Source organism: Electrona antarctica (assembly GCF_951216825.1).
Source record: "Electrona antarctica genome assembly, chromosome: 23".
NCBI lineage: Eukaryota > Metazoa > Chordata > Actinopteri > Myctophiformes > Myctophidae > Electrona > Electrona antarctica.
Window position 1 is genome coordinate 35531287 of NC_136804.1, and position 12167 is coordinate 35543453.

Here is a 12167-nt window from a genome sequence, read left to right on the forward strand (position 1 = left end):
CAATCGATAAAATACACCTTAAAAGGTAAGAGGGACTGCAAATCGTACCGGTTTCGTGGAATGACTCGTTATATCGATACAAACTGGTATTCAACATACATATGTTGAAAAATACATCCATCTATGAATGCACCACGTCTCTCTATGTCTCTCTCACACGCGCGTTCCACACCACCACAGGGAGTGGAGTGCCCGGTGTCGAGTCCGTCGGATAGCCGGTTTTCCAGAACCAGCACAAAAGTCTTTCTCGAGGTGCCAACTTGCGCCTTGCACACAAGTATAGGCCATAGTCATACAGCCCGCAAGTACTGCTACTAACTATAATGTCTATTTACAACTGCTGTTCTAAATCCTTCAGACCCGTTATTGACCTTATACCAACCTTGAAACTGAAACTTAGTTACATCACAATATTCGATTTATTTTAAGTAATCGATTTTGATCCTATTAACAATTAATCAGACTGATCCCTAATGTATGGTTACAGAAATAATTGTCTATACTGTACAAGTGTCATTCAATCTACATTTAGATTAATCACATTCAGAGGTGGAGAAAACATCAATAAAAGAGTTAAATGTGAAAGCTAGGGGTTGGCATTTTCCATCCCCCGAAAACCCAAATGACAGCTACCTTTTGGTGCTTATAGAACACCTATCAAGTTGCTATATCGCACCTTTGTCAAATGGTGCTTTATACTCTAATCTAGTAGTCGAACCATAGGTGCCTAGTAAACAAAGCAGCTCTTCAAAAGAAAAGCAATACATTTAACTTTAACTTAACATTAACCACTGACACCAAAGTAAAAAAAAAAGTAAAGTAATGTACCATTAAAGAACCACAGTGTGTGCGATAGGTCGCTAATCCCCATAAGTCTGAATAAAATCATCATACCTCCAGACTCATCACAGAGCCATAACATTAGTTTCATGGTACAGCTGTTTCAGAAGGCCAAGCAGGTTTATCTGTATGTATGTATACCAGTAAGACGCCCAGGGAGCGAGAAGCGACGTGCACACATCCGCCTGGGTGACGGCAGACTGCTGGGCAAGCGCTGGCGCTTTGGCATGGGGGGGGTCAGATCAACATATGGAATGAATTCTGTACTGGCCATATATGTCTTGAGTGTATAGGGCAAGGGGTGCCCACACACATTTGACTTGAGATCTACTTCTAAATGACCAGCACCTAAATAAGATCTACCCACACAAATATATTTTCCAACTGCTGAGCTGTTGTTGTCGCTGTCGTTACAAAAAAGACACACTTGCAATAGGAAATAGAGGGGGAGGAAATTGAATTGATATAGTATTTTCAGATAAATTATAACTTTGTAACGCTAATGATGTTTGTGTGCAACACTCTTGAAAACAAAGTATTGCATTGTGGGTTCGAGCTGATGTCAATCAATCAAGTCACCTTAATTCAAGTGGCAGATGTGAGTTTTTTATATTTGAATTATACAGCATATATTTTTAGGGCATGTCATGTCATGCTCTACCTGCACAGCTTTTGTGATCTACTTTTTCGGGCCTGTTGAGAACTCTAGTTTTCGCCGACTGCCGACTGCACTAATAACTTTTGGGCAGGCCCATCTAGAGTTTGAATGGACAGGTATCAGTCAAAAGCGAGACATCGAAGAGGAAGGATGGATGGGGAAAGATTAACATATGGAATGTCATGCAGAACAGGTCAGTTCCATATATGAAGATTTAAGGGTTTGAGGTCAGATGTAGAGTTGCTGGCCAATATGCTGGCCCTAAAGTTCGAGGTCGCGTGCACGCATCCGCCTGGGTGACAGCAGACTGCTGGGCGAGCCCTGGCGCTTTGGAATGGGGGGTCAGATCAACATATCCACCTGGGTGACAGCAGACTGCTGGGCAAGCACTGGCGCTTTGGCATGGGGGGTCAGATCAACATATGGAATGTCAGAACAGGTCAGCTCCATATATGGAGATCTAAGGGTGGCAGCGGGGGCAGTATCTTGAGTGTACAGGGTTTGATGAGGGCCGAGGTAGGACCGGGCCTTAATTTCCGGGCCCGTTGAGAACTCGCCGGCAGGCCCGTCTAGAGTTTAAATGGACAGGTATCAGTCAAAATGGAGACATCAAAGAGGATGGATGGAGAAGGATCAACATATGGAATGTCAGAACAGGTCAGCTCCATATATGGAGATCTAAGGGTTTGAGGTCAGATGTAGAGAGGTCAGATGTAGAGTTACAAATTGCCACTTGTCCTGGGAGGAAATGTGTGTGTTGTGGTGGAGCTGAGCTGGTTGATCTCCTCCTTTTACCCATAAATCCCAAAACAGCGTGACTGTGAAATGTGAATACTTCCACGGAGTGTGTGTGTGTGTGTGTGTGAGACGTGTGTGTGTGCGTGTGTGTGTGTGTGTGTGTGTGTGTGTGTGTGTGTGTGTGCGCGTGTGGCGTGCCGTGGACACACCGCTCGGGGACGACGTGAGGAGGACAGCACCGAACATTTTCAAAGAGTTTTTCTCTGGTCTTTTTTAAGTCACGTTTTCTTTCAGCGTCTGTGCCTCCAGTCCTGTTGTTGTATAACTACTGTATGTCCGTGACGCACAGGGTGAGTCTCTATTGTCTCCCCTCAAGGCAACCCTCTGTCTTCTCTCATCTCTGCCATGTCGCACACGTAGGGCTGCACGAAAAAAAACCTTGATTTTTTTCTCTGAAACCTCGATTTCGGTAAAAGAAATACATTGTCTCAAAATGTTTTTATTTGTTTTAAATGCAAACAAATGTGAATTTTCCTATTGGAATAAAGTCCAAACCTTAAAAGGATCCCTGGCTACAAGACAAATATGCCTTAAAACATTACACTTGCCCTCTATGAATAAAAATAAATAAAAATATCAATATTTTATTTCTTTCATAAATAGAGAATCTTTCAATCAATAGGGACTGCTCCCATCGCAGGTTGATATATGTCCATGTGTGGTCCAGCCCTATAGAATGCATATGCTAATAAAAACAACTTAATACTTCCTAAGAATAATATGAGCATCAAAGCAATATTTAAATACTTTTTATTAGCATGTGCATTCCATACATTCCCTGGGGCTGGACCACACATGGACTGGACATATGACATCCTCAACTTGCGACAGGAGCTGTTCCTATTGAGTGAAAGATAAACAGTGTACACTACCCAACTTTATTTTATGAAAGAAATACAAATATTTAAGGTGTTTTTATTTTTAGTTATAGAGGGCAAGTATAGTGTTTTAAGGCATATTTGTCTGGCCAGGGATCCTTTTAAACAAAGAAAGATAAATCCCCTTTGGGATTAAACAAGTGAAAACGTTTACAATATGTCCAAATTAATTCTTAAAAAATAGCCAATTTAATGTTTAGGTGCCCACTCTTCCTGCACCCTTTTGCAATGTGAAATGCCACTGAATCTGTAGGCCTAATCGTTTTCCATTTCGATTCTTTCTCGTCATATGGGCCATGTGAAAAATAATGATGCCACATCTCTTTTCAACTTGTGACAGCTGATGCTTGTACTGTGAAGGCAAAAGTTTCTGAACGTCTCATCCTCCATTTTTACGCATGCTGAAAATAGCCGATCTACTAGCTCACATCGTGTTGCGGAGGCGACGCGTCGTGAGCTTGCAGATCAGCTATTTTTTAGCACGCTGATACAACAGTTCGTACGGCGAAACATAAGACAGGCTTCCCCTTTGTTTTTAGCCGAGGCGACGTACACAGTCAACACAGAGTCAGACACACATGGCTATTGGCTCCTCGATGCAAAATAAACAGTGTACACTACCCAACTGTACGATAATAAGGGACAGTAGGTCGGGACACGCTATTGATATTAAAGCTTCATGTTCTCCAGCACCCACTCGCTGCTTAGCTCTGGTCCATAGCCCTAATGCTAGGGTAGAATTAGCATTAGGGCTATGGACCAGAGCTACTCGCCGCTATGCCTGTCCATTCTACTCCAGGCGCTGGAACAAGCCACTCGTGTTGCCGTCTCCCACAGGGACCGACCCTCCACTATGTCGGAACTAAAACCTGTCCCCGTAAAAAGTCGGTGCCTGTGAGAGACAGCAACAACACGAGCGTCCCAACCTGCTCCAGCACCCGGAAAACAAATGCAAGCACAGCGATGTGTGCAAAGCGCGTGTGCATCCCCTTTTTACAACTTTTACAACGCTGAGTAATTTGCTCCACATCTGAAACGGAGAAGCCGAACCATTTCCAGACGACAGACATTGTCTTGCCTATTTTAGCAACTAAATCCTCGTTCCTATCGCTCCCCGTGGCAGACATGCTAATGCTGCTTTCAGGTTTTCTCTCTGCGCGGCAGTGAGAGGAGGAAGTAACTACGGTAGCCCGGCAGCCTGCAGGCGAGTGCGAGAGAGATTTACCGTAAATGCCCTAGTTAAAGGGAAAAACGATTTTCGATTTTCTTTTTTTGTCATCGTCCAAATCCAAAAATCGCGATTTCGATTAAAATTCGATTAATCGTGCAGCCCTACGCACACGTGTGACAAATAAATGTAAACAAAGCGATACACCAAAAGTGCCTTGCACAGACTGCAAGGCATCGGTGATCGGAACACCCAGGACCATGCGTGCTTGCCAGTGATATTATTAGCCTTTAAGACAGTTTAGAATCACCTTTTTGACGAATACATGCTGTATTCAAAGACATATTCAACGTGAATTTGCGGGGCGGGCGGGTTGCGAAAATTGATGCAGTGATCATGCGGGGTGGACTGGGACGAGTCCAAATATTAAGACATGCGGGACCCACGGGTCATAGAAAAACCCACGAGACACTAAAGGGGAGAATGTTTAGGCGTGTAAGATGCAAAGCAATGCAAATTATACTATATATATCTGATTGACTTTTATACCACTTGAATGGTATAAAAGACTCTCCAGATCGGGTAAACTGTCGATCACCGATCAAGTAATTTGGAGTGAAAATCGGCCATTTAAATCGGAGGACTTCTAATAGATAACAATTGGGCCGTGAGGCCATGGCATTATTATACTATGTCTTGCTTTCTGGAGGTGCACATATGTGCAAATGTGGACATGGACGCGTGTGTGTATGGATAGAAGGGGGTCTAAAGAATAATGTGGCTCATTCATCAGTTGTCCTTATAACAGTTATTTCCAAGGTCCACAAACAGTAAGTTGCATCCTGACTCCCGAGCCCTTAAATTACATAAACCTGCCCTACAGCAACCCTGTGTTTGACCGCGTGTGTAGCCTTGGTAGTGGTACCCACTACCCAAGTTTTTATTTTCGTTCGCATTCTGCTCAAAAATGACAGCCTGGGGAACGAGACACATTTCCTGGTCTAGGAGTGGGCGTGAACTACAGTGCAGAGGGGCGTTGCTCGGAATATGGTAACGTCAGTTTTCTCCGCTGCTTTCTACCAGGGAGGGGAGGGGCACGCTGGCTGGGCCAGGGTAGTCCGTGCAGTGTGTGTGTGGTGTGTGTGTTAAGTGTGCACTCAGTGTGTTTACCATAGAGGGCTGTGAGAGGCAGGCAGGGCAGCGGTCGGTCCTGCTATTATACGTATCGCACACAAATAGATTTACTGTGCAAATAGGCGCCATGTTCCCCCACTCAGCAAATATCAGGTTACACTGGAACTCATATCAAGAGACGTATCTAAGAGACAGGCAGAGTGTATTTACAGAGCAACGCTTGAGGGGGCTGGGGGTGGGCTCGGAGGTTGGGGGCTGGGGTGGGGGGTAGTTTGGGAGCTGCCACGAGACTTTGTCAGACAGAGAGAGACGAGCGAGACAGGGTTAAGAGGTTCTGGGTAGGTTCAGGGGAATTTAGAATATACTATTGCACACATGCAGAATGATACATGGAACTGTCTGCTGTAATGACAAAACTGTGGTCGGCTAGTGTTGACAGAGGAGTAAGGTGGCACTGGGCACACACCATGACGAGCACGGTGGCATAAACAATCATAACTATTACCGTATAATTCCACAATACAGAGAGAGATATAGACAGACCGACTCTCACCTCAGGCTGAAATCTTCAGAGAAACTATAATTCAACTCTTGACTTTATGTTATGATTGACATTTACCAAGACTTGTCTTTGCTTCAACAAAAAGTGTGCTGTATGATGCCAACCAGTAATACTGTGCCAATCCCCTGTGCTGTTTTGTTTGTGCCTTTTATATCAGAGCAGCAAACGTAATGCGCACTTTAACAGGATTACATGGGATTGTGTTACTAAATCCTTAATCAATGGATGCAAATAGAGTTGAACTGGCATAAATGATTAGATTAGTGTCAGTTTGGTGTTTTGCTCAATTGGCTGAAAACACAGGAAAGATAAGGCTGTGTTAACTAAGACAGCCTTACCCAATAAAGGACTAATGACCAATGACGGACTAATGAATACATAATTCATAATTATAGCATTCTTAATGACACATTATTAATAGTTTTGGTCAGTTCAGTTAATCATGTTCAGTTTGCCATGACTTGGTGTCATAATACAACATTAACACATGTGCCCTAGCCTATTAAAAGCAATTAACGGTAATAGTGCGATCTATGATCTCACCACACGGTAGAATACGGATGCCCGGTGTCGTGTGTGTGTGTGTGTGTGTGTGTGTGTGTGTGTGTGTGAGAGAGAGAGAGAGAGAGAGGGTGAGGAGAGGGAAAGAGGGATGAGAGAAGAATATGTATGTGTGTGTGTGTGTGTGTGTGTGTGTGTGTGTGTGAGAGAGAGAGACAAAGTGAGAGAATTAATTAAGAGAGGGAGAGAAGAGAAACACAGAGGGAGAGACATGGTGATTGTGGAGTGTCTCCCCCCCCCCCCCCCCCCCCCAGCAGCAGGTGTGGTCTGTCTGTCTCACCAGTTCCCACCCCTCCCACCCACCTGTCCAGGGAATCACCCGGGTAGACGTTGCCTAGCAACCCCTTTGTCATCCTCAACGGCGCCGTCTCCTCACGACTGTGTCAGAGGAGGCGCGCTCTTGTTGTTGTTTCCCCAACCAGCGACAACGCACGACCACCACTACACGTACTGGTCGATCGATTGACTGAATACTCATCTGTATGAATCTGTGTGGAAACTCCACATGCGGTATACTCAAGACATTAAGGCTAAAATGATAACACAAAAAAAGTCCTGGGGACATTGTACTTCAAATTTGGGCAAAGTGTGTGTACTGTACTGTACTGTACTGTACTGTACTGTACTGTACTGTACTGTACTGTACTGTACTGTACTGTACTGTGCGTTATTTCTGTCTGTCTAGGAGGAGCTGGTTTTTAGGTCACCTGACAGTCCTACCCTCTCATGTGGATGCAGCTGTGTCATTGGCTGTACCGAACACAGTTGCGCCTCGATGCCTACAACGTTGGCATTGAGTGAGAGAACTCTCAGCCAAGTCTCAGCCAAGCACACAAGAGCAAAATAGAGCACTGAGTCCTTGAAAACCCTGAGTATTACGGTAATTTATCTGAGATTGTAGCAACAATTTCTCACACATGGGACAGCTCACAACCCATTTTGGAGCGGGAACCCCTTTTGGTGTTAGCATTATGTTATGCTTTAGCTATTGAAAAATAGCAGATCTACAAGCTCATAGCGCGCCACCGAGTGGCGCGCTACGAGCTTGTAGGTCTGCTATTTTTGAAAAATCGAAGAACGACAGAGAAACATAGCTTTTTCAGAAAACTGTCAGGATGTAGAAGACATTTTTAGAATATGATCTCAGGTCAAAATGGGTTAAAAGACATTTGCAGGGCAGAATTACTCTTAATATTGGTACATCCAAGTCCTATTTCACTTCAATTTACACTACAGTCCATTAAAAAACAGACATTTGGTGACATGATGATAGAGAAAGTGATATAGAAAGTTAAGATTTGGCTTGTTTTAGAGACGTCGACAACAGTGGCACTTCTGAGAATGTCGAGGAATAGAATATATTACATACTGTAGTGTAAGGCAGGATTAAGTGCCTGTCAAAACAGATTCTCGTTTGAAAAAATAAATATTGAACGTCACTGTTGCAGCCTTCAATAATTCTCTACTCGGTGCCTTGCAAAACAAATGAATTGACGTGCATATTGCTGAGCCTCGACTGAGCAGGGAAATTCCAGAAAGTGCTCATGCACAAATCACACATGGTCCCCCTTCTCTCTCTCTCCACAGGCCATCATGCAAAACGCAATCATTAATTCTATTAAGCGAGTACAGTTAGGGTTTCCCCGGCAACAAATTATTCTCGAGTTTAAAGTTTAATCAGACACACCCTGTAACGAAGAAGTCCTCAGTTACTTTGTGTTTGCCACATATAGGGCTCCATTTTCGTCACCGCTAAAAACCCTTATCCCTAAACTTCTTTGCCTTTTTTTTTTACTATTTTGCAAAACATTTTTGAATAGTTAAAATGGCCAGTCTACAAACTCACAACGTGTCAATGTAGAGGCTAGCTGAACTATTCAAAAATGTTTTTCAAAATAGTAAAAAAAAAAAGGCAAAGAAATGTAGGGATAAGGGGTTTAACGGTGACGAAACGGTGTACCAGTGTTGATTCCATCCATCCATCCATCCATCCATCTTCAACCGCTTATCCGTAGTCGGGTCGCGGGGGCAACAGCTCCACCAGAGTGCTCCAGACTTCCCTCTCCAGAGCAACATTAGTGACTTCCTCCTACCAGTGTTTTTGCACAGATAAGATGGTGCTATTAAAACCATAACTAAATACTAAATATGTATTTCTACTGTAATACCAGTTCATTGTTGGATGAAAAAAAGTATAATAATGACCGGCATATACAGTAGGCAATAGGAGAGGCATTCCTCCATATAGGCAATAGGAGAGGCATTCCTCCATATAGGCAATAGGAGAGACATTCCTCCATATAGGCAATAGGAGAGGCATTCCTCCATATAGGCAATAGGAGAGACATTCCTCCATATAGGCAATAGGAGAGACATTCCTCCATATAGGCAATAGGAGAGGCATTCCTCCATATAGGCAATAGGAGAGGCATTCCTCCATATAGGCAATAGGAGAGGCATTCCTCCATTGCCCTCCTTAACATCACATGACTGTTCCCACTTTAGAAGCATATAACGGGTACAGTGATTAATGATCTTGCATTAATTATACTCGTCTACAAACATGTGAGATTATAGGCATATTTGGGGATGATAAAATATGTTTTTGGGACAAAGAAACAACTAACCATCTACTGCTTTAACTTTTTGGATGAATCTTTTGACTAATACTACAATACATACTAAATATATGTTTAAAACCCATTCTGGGCGGGAACCCCTTTTGGTGTTAGCATTATGTTATGCTTTAGCTATTGAAAAATAGCAGATCTACAAGCTCATAGCGCGCCACCGAGTGGCGCGCTACGAGCTTGTAGGTCTGCTATTTTTTAAAAATCAAAGAACCACTGACATAGAAACATAGCGTTTTCACAAAACTGTCAGGATGTAGAAGACATTTTTACAATCTGATCTCAGGTCAAAATGGGTTAAATGAAAAATATGTCAGCAGTGAATATATGGATGGCGATCACGTGACTCAACAGTGGGAGACTGATATATGTGTGGTGTCAGCCGGCCTTCAACAGTGTCTCTATGGATAATTATGTACAGCCTTTCAACCAGATGAAAGGTTTAGCCGAGCGGAGAGGCCTAGTTTTTCCATGGGAGACATTTTTTATGGCCTTTCTATGTATGTGTTCAGGACAGGTTAAAGACTAAGCCATGTCTTTCTCCAGATTTATGAAGTACGGTGCATTAACGGGTTCTATGTGGTCACCATCTGACATCACCACCTTGCCTTTGTGTTACTTGGAATGTTTATCGTCTCAAAGGACACAAGGTTTTAGGCAGGTCACCAAAACACTAGTCCACATTCATGTCGTCACAATGTAGGTGTGTCTCTTTTGGCACAGATAGGGGGGGCAGTGCCTGATTGCTTTATTATCACAGGTGGACGCTTCGCTCGGGAGAAGCTCCATTCAAAGCAAGAGAGGACGTTTGGGGGACCCTGCCAGCCATGCAGGGATTCAGTCCAGAGACGAAATGTTTTTATAATCGTCATGGGGGCCCGAACCGATCGTTTTTGTTTTTTTTCCCGTTTCACACTAAACCCAAGCGTTTAGGTTCTAAACACTTATTTGTAACACTTTTTAAACGTGTCACAGTGTTTAGATTATAAACAGAAGAGCATGTTTAAATGCCATGATTGCAGGCTAGTTCTGTCTGCCTCGGCAGGTTCTGTAGAACTGTCGCTAGGACGGCGGAAGGTTTCAACGGCAGGCTGGCATCGCTGTTGCCAGCCAGGGTGTTCTTGCTGGTGGTGCTTTCATATTGTGATCAAGTAGCCTAAGCAGAGTACAGTACTGTATGCATGCATACCCATACCTGGCAGGTGAAAGCAAGCACCCAGATTAGCATTTCAATGCCTGATCTGCATGTGTACAAGGGACAGGCAACGCGGTCATCTGAGCAAGCCATCTGCTGGGTGAATGCAGAATAGTAATTCCCCCTCCCCCTACCTTCTGTTGTACAGTAGCAGAGCATGGTGGGTACTGTATATTTCCCCCAGTAAGGGGTGGGAGGGGCTGGGGGGGGGGACAAGGTATGCAGATTCAAACACACTGCCTTATGTAGGCCTACTACAGCAAACAACCTTTACAATTGTTTTAGTTGCCTTAGGTTCAAGATTCATAACTTTTAACGTGCTATTGGCTGTTTGTATTATAAAAATCACACCTGTGTGAAGTGAGGGGCGCTCTTATCATGCTATTATTAGGTGATGTAAAACAAACGGTGTCAAAACAAATGGGATTTAATGTTTGTGTTAGGGACAATACGACGTAAAACATATACTCTTATGGAAAGGCTATTTTATTTTACTTTTATTACATGGCTTGGTTGAATGCTTGATTCTGATTGGTCAATCGCTTAATTCAGCGGTGAGTTATCTCATGATAATGACCGCTCCGCTGTATAATGACCGCTGCCTAATCAAACCCTCTGAGCACCACCAGCTGCGCGGCTGCGCCCGCTTGATTTACTGCCGTTTCCAACATAACAGCCATGTAAACACACACACTACTGACACACAATGTAATTTACAGCTAAACATTGCTCTTAAAATGTTTTTGAAAACATTTGAGCGAGAAATAGACGAAGCAGCTGGACCCGAAAATGGATTCTATTTGATCAACTCACTTCCTTGTTTTCCGACAGTGCTTCAGCCCTGCAGCTGGGCAGACGCAGCCAGCGCGAAGTTATGGAATACTTTTTTTGTTGTGTTTTGGATCAATGGATTAATTTATGTTAGTTAGCCATGTAATAAGCGGGATAATATCTGGCTAGGTGGTCATTGTCGGGATATAATTCACCTTCAGGGAGTGTAACCACCTCGGCTTCGCCTCGGTGGTTAAACTCCCTGTCGGTGAATTATCTCCCGACAATGACCACCTAGCCAGATATTATCCCTTACATATTGACCCTATAAACAATTTAGTATAATTCAGTATATGTAAGGTTTTGCCCACTCAAATGGGCAAAACATAGCCTACAACAACTTCCTTGAACCGACTTCACTGGGGTAGCCTTTTCATAAATTATATTTGTATTTAGACCGTCTGCTGTCGTGAAAGTTTATAGTTAGATAAATTCAAAGTTTCAACACCAAAGTAGTAGTAGCTGAATGTTGCCTATTATCCTCGTGTTGCGCTCAGATGTTGACGCCAAAGTTAAGAGTATATATGAATAGAGACGGCACTGGATTTCTCCTCTCATCCACTTGCATTAAGTTGCTCAAAAGCGCATGAGTGCATTCTGGGATGGATTGGGCCAAACTCATGAACGCGCTGGCCGTTGACTATCATTGCACTGAAACAGCGTTCACGTGTCATCATGAACGTGCGCAATGATAGTCAACGGACCAGCGCGTTCATGAGTTTAGCCCAAGGGGCCAGCGAGGCGCTCCAACGTTGAAGCTCTGGGCCCTAGTGGTAAGAGCAGTGCCGTCTCTACAGGGGGGCATTGGTGGGCATTGCCCCCCCAGATTGGATTTTGTGCCCCTCCAGTCCAGATTGGCCAGTAGTACCCTACCCTACCAATATTTTAATGTTTTACAAATGTTAAATCTAT